The following is an 11116-nucleotide window of genomic DNA, read 5'->3' as shown; positions in this document are numbered from 1 at the left end:
GATGACCTACAGTTTTTTTTCCAGTGATATTCTAACCTGTCCATTTGGTGTATTCTGTAGACTGTCGGTTGGTCAATGCATTTAGAAAAATTAGGGCATCTTTCTCAGTTTGAGTCAGATAAATAGTTACAATTTTAAACTGGAATATAGTCATAGGACGAGTCTTCTGACATGGTTAACAAATAAAAACCTATACCGTACATCAGTTAAAACTAAAAGAATTATTGCCCAACCACTATGAGCGATATATGGCAATACTATCTTATGGATCACTTCTCTTAAGCCATGGCCATTTCCACATCTTGCATGGAATACTTGATGGGCCTTTTCTTTGTAGCCCCATTAATTAGACCTTTCTTTATAACTGAAGGCAGGTAAGGATCTTTACCCAAATTAAGGGGACAAGCAGTGTGCCTTTCACCCCGCGTTTCTTCACTCCATTGATAGCACCTGAATCCTAGATTATTTCTATTTATTCTCCTCTTTTAATAGCTCATCTAAGGGAACCACAAGCTCTATCAGCAGCACCTACTTCAAAGTGACTGGTGTTAGGGTCACACCTGCAATTGCCACAATGTGGACCGGAAACCTGAATCCCCTCCAGTATGAAGCTACAGTAAGGTAAACAGACCAAATGCAACTTGAACCATGCATATGTCTTCTCTCCAGCCCTGACAAAGGTGATGCTACTCCAGTGACATCTGTACTTGTTGGTGGTCATAGATTTTGAAATAGACTGGAAACAACCCTCTCCCAGGAATCAAGGTAACTCAACTCAGGACTGGTGATCATTCTTGTCTGCAGATGTAGTGATTTTCTGGGTTACAAAGCACATCATAGATCACCAGGCCCAAGAACTTGATCTTCTAGGGCAGGTGTGTCCAAACTAGGTCCTGGAAGGCTGATGTCCTGCATAGTTTAGCTCCAACTTCCTTTAACACAACTGCCTGGATGTTTGTAGTATATCTGGATAGAGCTTAATCAGCTGGTTCATGTGTGTTTAATTGGGGTTGGAACTAAAATTTGCAGGACATCGGCCCTCCAGGACCAAGTTCGGGCACCCCTGCTCTAGGTCAAGAGTGTCAAAATCTACAGAGTTTAGTTCAGAGTTTAGAAGTTAAGGAGAATTATTTATACCATTTTAATAAATTAAATTAATTAAATAAGTTTATCTAAAGCGACTTAGACCTGTGAAAACACACCCGGGAGCAGTGGCCTGACCGGGGAGCAGTTGGGGGTTTGGTGCCTTGTTCAAGGCAGTCATCTCTGACGTGGAATTGAAGTGAATATACATTCTTCCCACCAACAATCTTAAATTTGCGTTCTTTGAATGCCAAGTACAACTCTCTTTTCATTAGGTCAATGCTATCCCCTGCCCTATTTATGTAGTGTTTAATCATCTACCCCTACTCCAAATCTAAGCATACCCTGTAGCTTTATCTCTTCTATACTTTCCTCTTCATCACATTTACCTGTAGGTTTAAACCAAGCGGCAACCTCCCGCTCTCCCTCAGGAAGCCAATACGGAAGTAACTAAAACTGCAATTCATCCGAAATTCCGCTAGTCCTGGCCTCTCCTGGCTCCAAAACAGAGCAAATTTCAATTGAGCCCACTGTTAGAATGGCCAACTTTACAGCAGAAAAAAAGGTGTTTACAGCCTGGTACAAAAAAAGATTTTGGTTAATACAGCTAATATTACCCTTCCTGACAACTGTGAGGGGGGTGAATTTTTTTATAACTCATCTGTTTCCTTTATATTAAGTTATATTAATTTTGCATAATTAAGGGAGTGGCCACTTGAGTGACAGCTTGGTCTCACTGGTCGCCGTCACGTCACCTCAGCTGAATCCGGCAGATTAGCCACTGAACTCGGCATATTTATCGTATTTCTGTGTTGTTTTATGTGGCTTTACACAGTCAACTGCCTTTTGGACTTGTTTCCTACAATTATTAGATGGCATGGCATGCTGAGTGAACTTAATTGTGCTCACAAACCATTCACGTGGCCTCCGTTTCCCATGTGAGTAAAGTTATATACTTATATACCATCTCTATACATGTATTTGTTTTATTTAAGATCATTTATCATTTTTATTTATATTTAGAGCTGTAATGCACTCCAGAATCTGACGGATTGATTAGCTGTAGGCTCTAGAACAGTCATCTGAAGTGTTGTCATACAGTGTTATGCTGTATTTCATCAATATTACATCAACATTAATTAACACAGACTATATCTGCAGTGTTTGGATGTAATTCGCGTTTTCCTCCTGTTGAAAAACGTCATAAGAACAATGTTTAGTGGCTCAGTGTATTACTACAGTGTTTTTAAAAGTCTAAACACTTTATTGATATAGTGTACAACCAAGCACAAGTGGTCAGAATACTAACGAGTCACAGGTGATAAAGTATTAAGCGTTCTCCCAAAGTAAAGTGTGTCTGAATCAGGTCCAAGCAAACTGTCTGCAGGTGTCTGTAGCTCCGCTCACTCTCCGCCTCTTTGCCCTTGTTTGGTATCCCGCCGTGGGTGTGATGACGCGAAAACAAAATGGCGACGGTTGGCCGCGCCTACTTGTGGCTTCTTTTGCGCTCTTTAGAAACCTATGGGTGACGTCACGGATACTACGTCCATATATTTTACAGTCTATGGTTTAAACAAGCCTGAAGGAGTCAATCAGTTTGATCAGATGTGTTTAATTAGATAACCATTCTGTAGGTACCATCATACCTGCCAACACTCCTGTATTTCCTAGAAGTCTCCCATATTTCATACCCATCTCCCGCCCATCTCCCGTATTGTTCTGTCTCCCGGAAAACACCCGGACCCCCCCCCCCCCCCACCACCACCACTCATCAGCTTTTTGGTACAGTACGGCTAGCTTTTTGGCCCCCACACCCCCTTCACTTCTCGCGCACCCCTGAGTAAAAATTCCGAGATTTTATGATCCGAATGTTGGCAGGTATGGGTACCATGCCTATCACAGACTCATGTCCCAGTTAGGACTCTTCAATCTTCCGGCTTTCGTCTGCTCTCCAATTCATGCATGTCTACCTGAATCCCTCTTTGAGGCTTCTGAATAGCAGCTTGGATTGGTTTCAGAGAACTACTGGAAAGATCTAACCACCTACTGATCACCCATGAAGGTAACCAGCAGAGGCCATAGGACTTGGTGTACGTTTCCATCTTGGTGCATTCAAGACTTAAAGGGATGGTTACTCAACCTCAGGTCATCCAGGATGTATGAGACTGCTCCTCTGTAAAATAGTAATTGAAATTGTTGGTGCACCATATAATGCTATCCATCTCGGATGCAGAAAAGCTAGCTCATGCTTTTATGACTTCTAGGCTGGATTACTGTAATGTTCTGTTCGCTGGTTGCCCAGCATCCTCTATTAAAAAATTTAAATGCAGCTGCCAGAGTTCTTACTAGTTCTAGAAAATATGATCAAATCACTCCAATTTATTCTCCTTGCACTGGCTGCGTGTTAAGGCGTATTGATTATAAAATATTGTTTCTAACTTATAAAGCTTTAAACAATCAAGCTCCTGTTTACCTAACCAACCTTCTGGCTCGCTAAAATCCAACCAACTCTTTAAGATCTCGAAACTCAGGACTTCTGGTAGTACCTAGAATAGCAAAGTCCAGTAAAGGAGGTCGAGCCATTTCATTCATGGCTCCAACCATGGCTAAACTACGCTGAAGTGAACTAAACTGAACTTCAACTCTGAAATCTGGACTGTACTAGAACTTAAGTGGCTTTAACACAATCTACATAGTAAAAGCGCTATTTAAATAAACGTGTTTTGAAAGGGATTGATTGTCTAGCATCCCTTTGAGAGCAAAAATGAACACAAAGTGAAATGATCTCTCTTTGCAAGAAACCATAGACTATTTACATAGTTACAATGTTAATACCTTTAATCCACAACCACCCTCAGTGTTCACTACAGTAGAGCACTTGTGTCCTGTTGCATAATATTACTACAGGTATTAATTTTGTTCTGCTTGCAGCTTTGTTTTTTGTCTCTTAAAGGGTGATTTGCATGATTTGTACGAATCATCAAAGACCAACATTTAAGATTTTGTTTTCCATATTATTGCAATATGATTTAATTGCAACTTAATTGAGACATTCATAAATGCTATAATACTAGCAGGAACACTAGCAGTCAGCCTTCTCCCTGTATTACAGACCTTGTCCTGCATGTGTGTGTGTGTGAGAGGTGACGGCAGCACCTGCTGGGACGGTTTAATATCCTCTACCCACAGAGCTCTGCTGAGCAGAGATGGCACAGGACACAGCTAATGTGGTTGTGTCTGCTATTAGCCTCTGGGCGATACAACCATCCTTACTCTCTCGCAACCATTAGGAGAACAGCAGGGGTCCTCAGCATTAGACTGAGTGGACAAGAGGGCAACACCCGCCCCTGTTTTTGTCATTAAAGCGCATTAACCTCCTCTGAACAGACCGCCGTGTGAAGAGAGCTTCACCTGGCTTCCGATGGAAGATACTTGCACATGTTCGCTCTTTGATTACAGGCTCGTCTGAAAGCAGCTCTCTGATCTGTTTTCTATATAGGCGCCTCGGATGCATCTGGAATATTTTCTGCTTGCGTTTTAGCCATCAGAAAGGAGTATTGTCATGGAAACGATTCCCCTCCAGTCTATGGTATATGGAGAGAGGAGATAATTGCGTGCGTGCGTTCGTGTGTGTGTATGCGTATTTGAGAGAGGTGTGGGTGGGCGGAGTTTGCACTTCATATCAAACTGTTAGCCATCGTTTATTTGATTTAGTCAGATTAATGCAGTGCTTTAGGATTAATACACGACCAGGTCTTCCTCTAGTATGAAGCACACATCATTTTGGAGAATTAAACTAACAACCTAATTGATGAAACCCAAGATCATTAAAATAAAACATATCCATTGTCCAAAAATCGATATCAGAAGTCATTGTGTACAGTATATATGCATAATAAATATTACATATTGATTGAAGAGCCAACGGTAATATAAAAAAATTAAGTGCACACACCGGTCACTTTATTAGGTACACCTGTCCAACTTGCGGTTAATGCAAATTTCTAATCAGTGAATTACATGGCAGCAACTCAATGCATTTAGGCATGTAGACATGGTCAACAGGATCTGCTGCAGTTCAAACTGAGCATCAGAATGGAGATGAAAGGTGATTTAGGTGACTTTGAATGTGGCATGGTTGGTGGTGCCAGACGGGCTGGTTTGAGTATTTCAGAAACTGCTGATCTACTGGGATTTTCAAGCACAACCATCTCTAGTGTTTACAGAGAATGATCTGAAAAAGAGTAAATATACAGTGAGCGGCAGTTCTTTGGGCGCAAATGCCTGGTTGATGCCAGAGGAGAAAGGCCAGACTGGTTTAAGCTGATAGAATGGTGAAAGTAATTCAGATAACCACTCTTTACAACCGACGTATGCAGAAGAGCATCTCTGAATGCACAACATGTTTAACCTTGAGGCAGATGAGCTACAGCAGCAGAAAACCACAACTCACCAAAAATTGGACAATAGAATTTTGGAAAAATATTGCCTGGTCTGATGAGTCTCGATTTCTGCTGCAATATTCAGATGCTAGGGTCAAAGTTTTGTGTCAATCAGCAGTTCAGGCTGGCGGTGGTGTAATGTAATGTAACTGGGCCCATTAGTACCAATTGATCATTGTGTCAACGCCACAGCCTACTTGAATATTGTTGCTGAACATGTCCATCCCTTCATGACCACAATGTACCTATTTTCTGATGGTTGCTTCCAGCAGAATAACGCACCATGTCATAAAGTTTCTTGAACATGACAATAAGTTCACTATTCAAATGGCCTGCACATTCACCAGAGCTCAATCCAATACAGCACCTTTGGGATTTGTTGGTTCATAATCATGGATGTGCAGCTGACAAATCTGCAGATCACATAATGCTATTATGTCAGTATGAACCAAAATCTCTGAGGAATATTTCCAGTATCTTGTTTAATCTATGCCACATAGAATTAAGCCAGTTCTAAAGATGTAACTAATAAAGTAGCCGGGGAGTGTACATGTGTGGCATGAAAATTATTAAATAAATTTATTATAATATTGTTTAAATAGATAATAAAAATGTTAATGCTATCAGCAATGTCTGCCTGTTTTAAAAACTCAAGATGAATGCATCTTATTTATTTAAAGAACTACTAAGTTATTAGAATCTCTTTTTATTCATCTTTAAGTGAAAAATACATCAATGTCTTGCAAAGGAACGACCTTAGAGGGTTTTATTGAGTCAAAATGAATGGTTTTAAATGTGCAAAGCAAGATGAATTAAGCTGAATCTAGAATAAGTGTTCAAATTCATCTTATGTTTAAAACATTCTAAGTGGCACCACAGTGTGGAGGGTTACACGATCGTGCTCATAGATGAATATATAAATTTAGTGTTAAATACCTTCTTTAAAGCCAACGAGAGCTAATACAGGCGAAAAGAGGAACGGAGAGAGTGACAGATTGATGAACTGGCGGAATTAATGAGATGTTGACATGCAAGGGGTCAAACTCTTGCCGAGGAAATCTAACGGCAAAGCGATATGCAAATTCTACATGAATATTCTCTGTCTTTTTTATCTCTTTTATGCCTAATGGTAATGGATACCCCAAGGGAAACTATAAATCTTGATCTTCCTCTGCCTTATGGAAATATGTTCACCTTAATGAACTGCCGATTTTTCAGAACACCGAATGTGTTGCTGCTAATCTTGATGAGCTAAAAACGCTGTTTACTTTTCACTGTGCAAAGAGAAGCTGCAGTTATTTTCCAATCCTATTAAAGTAGCATAATCTGTCTGATCGACAATGATCTGCAAACAGTACGGCATGATTATTCTGAAGAAGTCATGTTTGCTAATCAATGTAAACGCAACAAGAGAGACTTATTTTCCAAAGTCATTTAGGGACAGTGCATAACTTTTAGCTATTTACGAATTCTATAACGTAAGAAAGTATTGCTCATTGTTCACCTGCAGCATTTTCACAAGATTGTTCCACTGGAAGTGTGAAATTATTCTCTTCTGAGAAAGAAACACACAAAGACTGACCTAGTTCCTCTCTGTGGGACAGTATAAGGACACAGGCTTCTTATGCACACCCTTAATCTGCCCATCTTGAATTTAAGAGTCATGCCTCTAGCACAGAAAAGCTTCACATTGTGCCTCGAAAAACATTATGGAAATGATACAAATACAATGCGTATATGTTCTTAGGTTTAGCCACTTTGGTTGCAGTGAGTCATAAGAGAGTGTGCAAGTAACAGGTTGCATAGAACTTTAAAACCTAATGAAAATAAGGGATAGGCTTAAGTCTAAAGTAAACTTTGGTTGGCATGTGTAGGCAAGTGTATAAAACTTGAAACAGTTAAACAAAACTTGTTTCTTTGTCCATGGGTTGACCCATTGCTTTACATTCACAAACAAAATACTGAAATATAGCTGAAAGCAGCAATTAAGGGGCCAAGCACTTCATAGACAAAATGAGCAAAGCAGTCCAGAAGCCAAAAGCAACATGGTATACTGTATGAAGCTTCAGACAAAGTGAAACAATGAGTTTTTGAATACATTTGAAGTATGTAATGGTCAACAGACAAAATGGCTGACCTGGGAAAATCAGACATTATCCGACTTGACATGCTCTGCCGAATGTAAACAGACCAATTTTATGAATTCTTGACAAACGTTTGAGAAATTATAAGCAAAAAAGCCATTTTTTGCATCTCTGGACCACTAGGGGCATTGTGCCAAAACGACCATAGTTTTCATATCTCACAAATCTCTCCAAGTTTGGTGTGAATATGTCAACGTGTTATAGAGATATTGCCTCAAGTCCACATTCTTGCAAGCACTACATTTAATTTGTTCGCAAATTAAACAAAAACAGTTGGTCTAATCAACTTGAATTCCTTAACTTTTGGCACGCATAGTCTGAAAAACATGAAATTTGGTAAAAAACGGAAAAATCATCTAGGAGGAGTTTTAAAAAAATAGATTTTTAAGAAAAAACAAAATACAGGAAGTTTAGTGTATTTTGGCATATTTGGTATCAATGGTCTCGTCATGTTCAGGGGAATAAAAATAGACACCTGTCATGTCAAACATGGGAGATAACCTCAAACCACACTTGTCATAACACACCAGGTTTGCTGTAATAGATTACTGTGTTATGGATATATCACTTAAAGTCCATTTTCACAAGCTCTTTATTGAATTTTTTACAAGTTAAACAAAAATAGTTGGTCTAATCAACTTGACTTCCATTACTTTTTGTCAACTGTGACGACCCCAGGATTTCAGTATGGATGTGGCAGATCCTGATTGGGTGCCTGGTTGCTCACTAATTGGCTCAAACCATATAAAAGCGAGTGTGTGTGCTAGCTTCTGAAGGACAGTGTGGCTACGGGCTGTCCTCGTGTCAAGACCATCTCTTGATTTCTGCAACCTTATGGTTTTGTTTAGCATTATTTATTTGTGTAGTTAAAGTAGTTATTTTTTTTATTTTCCCCTAGACATTTGTTTGTTTGTTGATTTTGTTTTTCTTTTTAGTTTTATGTATAATAAATAAGTTGCATATACATTCTTTTGTTGTCCAAACTCTTATGTTGCGACTCGAACGAGGGCGTCAAAACACAACATAGTCACTAGATCATGCAATTTCAATTTTGGTGAAAATCAGCCCTAGGATGAGTTCGATCAAAAATATTTTGCGAAAAAAATGTATAATAGCAAAAAAAATAAATAAATACATTATAATGAAAAATGACATTAGGATTGAATTGGCTTTAGCCAAGGATTCAGAGGGAAAAAAGAATTTTGATTGTAGCCCATTGGGTTCAAAAGTTATAACAAGAAACATGCTCTCAAATTTGGACAAGTGGTGGCGTTAGAGAGTTTGAGTTAGAGACTTCAGGTTTGCTGTGGTTTATGTTGACTCTGCCCTCTATCATTGTGCCAAATGATACAACTTATACGGTTATATGGACTTCCATTCAAATTCGGAGGAAGGAGATAAGAAAAAAGAATAATAATAATAGCAACTCTAACGAAAACACTAGGTTCCTCCACCCACTAGGGGAGTTAAACAAACTTCGATGTGAACCTTTAGATAACTTAAAATTATATCTTACTGTTTGGTTCATCTTAAACTAAAACATGATTCTTATTTCCAGTTTGTCCTCTGCATATTAAAAATAAATAGTGCCAACACATGGACTCTGTAAGAGTCCCTAAAAGTGTCCTTTTAGTATTTTTGGTATTAGCACAGGGGTGTCTAATCCTGCTACTAAATAAATAAACACATCCGAATCAGACTATGAAGTTCTTACCAGTCAAACTAGAAACTTCTAGAAAGGTGTATTGAATCATGGTTGAGCTAAACTCTGCAAGACAGTGACCCTTCTGCCCCTGAGTTTGGTCAGATCCTTGAGTAGAGTCAATAGTTGGCATCTTCTACATTGAAGCGTTCATCATTCCCATTCCTTCTACAAGCCAAAACCCTGTGACCAGTTTGTGATTTGTCCCTTCTCAAAGTAGCAAAGCAAGTCTTATAAAATACATTTACTAAAAGACAGAAAATGTTACTTTACAAACTGTATTGTACATAAGTCACATAAACATTTACATATTATTACTGAAATTAATTTAAAAACTGAATAAATAAGTATTTACATACATCTGCATAAGCAAATTAATAGTTCGAATGATAGGCTCAAAAATCAGAGACTTTATTCTCATTGTTCAGCTTCAGATAGAATGACAGTTCGGCTTGTTTAACCACACAGATTTAGCTGACAGCTCCCTAACTTTATTTAGCATGTTTAAAAATGATTTGGGAGCCCATGAGTGTTTAGCTTAGCTTGTTAGTTCTTCTCACATGGTACAACTCACAACCATAAGAGCATCAACCATTTCAAAATCACTTTTCACCATAGTGAAAAAAAACAAACATGTGCTAGCTTGTACAACAGCAAAAAGTGCAATGTGTATGCCCACCTTTAGAGCAGTGGTCAGAAACTCCATTCCTGGTGGTCCACAGTTCTGCAGTGTTGCTCGTACAAGCTCCAGGCCACACCTGCTTTGAAGTTTCTACTAATCCTAAAGACTTGGTCTGTTTCTCAATATGCATTCTTTAGTGATCTTGCGTCCTCGTGTTCTCGTGTAATGTCATCATCAACTGCCAAAAATCAGTTTTAAAATTGAAGACCACAAGAACGGAGGAGGCGTGAAAACTTCCCGGATGTGTTCTTGATATTGAGGATGCATCAATGCAGACTTAAGAGCAAAATTTGCTCGAGAAGTACCAGAAGTCAATGCGACTGAATAAAGGAGGTGGGAAGCGTAGCATTTTATATTGATTTACTATTAAAGTTCAGAGATATAACTTATTTATCTTAGGAGTTTCCCTAAATGAGAAGGTGAAAGTAAACATTAATATGAAAATTTTTGTAAAGTGATAGACACATTAAGGGTGTTTATTGCTGAAATTTTTATTCAAATTAGTTTTATTTGTATTGTGCTGTAAGAGGCTAATTATCGTATGCATTTGTTTATATGACATATGTCTTTTTGACTCAAGAATGTCCATACTGACTCCAAAGGCAGATGCTGATAAGATAAGGGCCTGGTGTGTGGACTTTGGGGGTTTTATGATGTGGTCACATGTTGATTGGTGAGTTTGAATGTCTCAGCATTTGGGCTTTAGTCACATGGTCAAGAAAGATACAAAATAGGTGTAAAACTCTGCTCTGTCTTTTTTCCTGCCCTCTCTTTTCTGTCTCTGTCTTTTCCCACTCTGCTCCTCTCCTCCTCTGGAGTCTATCTTCTCTGACTCTACAGCAATCAGGGTAACTTCTGGGCCTTCTCTCTTTGTCTCTCTCCCCCCTGTTTTTTATGTATAGTATTGTGAAAAGCAACCAATCGTTGTATAAATGCTGTAATGTTTAAATAATTTAAATAATAAGGTCATGTGACCATCAGCAAGAATGCAGCATCTATTTTCAGGACGCCTTCTCTGTTCTCGTGGTCTCCTGAGTTTGTTCTTCTGAGGTAACTTGGCAAG

At 38.8% G+C, this 11116-nt stretch overlaps 1 long non-coding RNA gene across 1 annotated transcript; it reads left to right on the top strand.

Moving 5' to 3' along the window:
* The first annotated feature begins 623 nt into the window (after nucleotides 1-623).
* On the top strand, nucleotides 624-4903 carry LOC141380110 (uncharacterized). Its single transcript, XR_012397557.1, has 3 exons — nucleotides 624-1079; nucleotides 1115-1474; nucleotides 2645-4903. It is a non-coding gene; the product is annotated as an uncharacterized lncRNA (long non-coding RNA).
* The last annotated feature ends 6213 nt before the right edge of the window (nucleotides 4904-11116 follow it).

This window comes from Danio rerio, chromosome 22 (assembly GCF_049306965.1).
Source record: "Danio rerio strain Tuebingen ecotype United States chromosome 22, GRCz12tu, whole genome shotgun sequence".
Taxonomy (NCBI): Eukaryota; Metazoa; Chordata; class Actinopteri; order Cypriniformes; family Danionidae; genus Danio; species Danio rerio.
The sequence above is the reverse complement of the archived record's forward strand: the minus strand, read 5'-3'. Positions and strand labels throughout refer to the sequence as shown.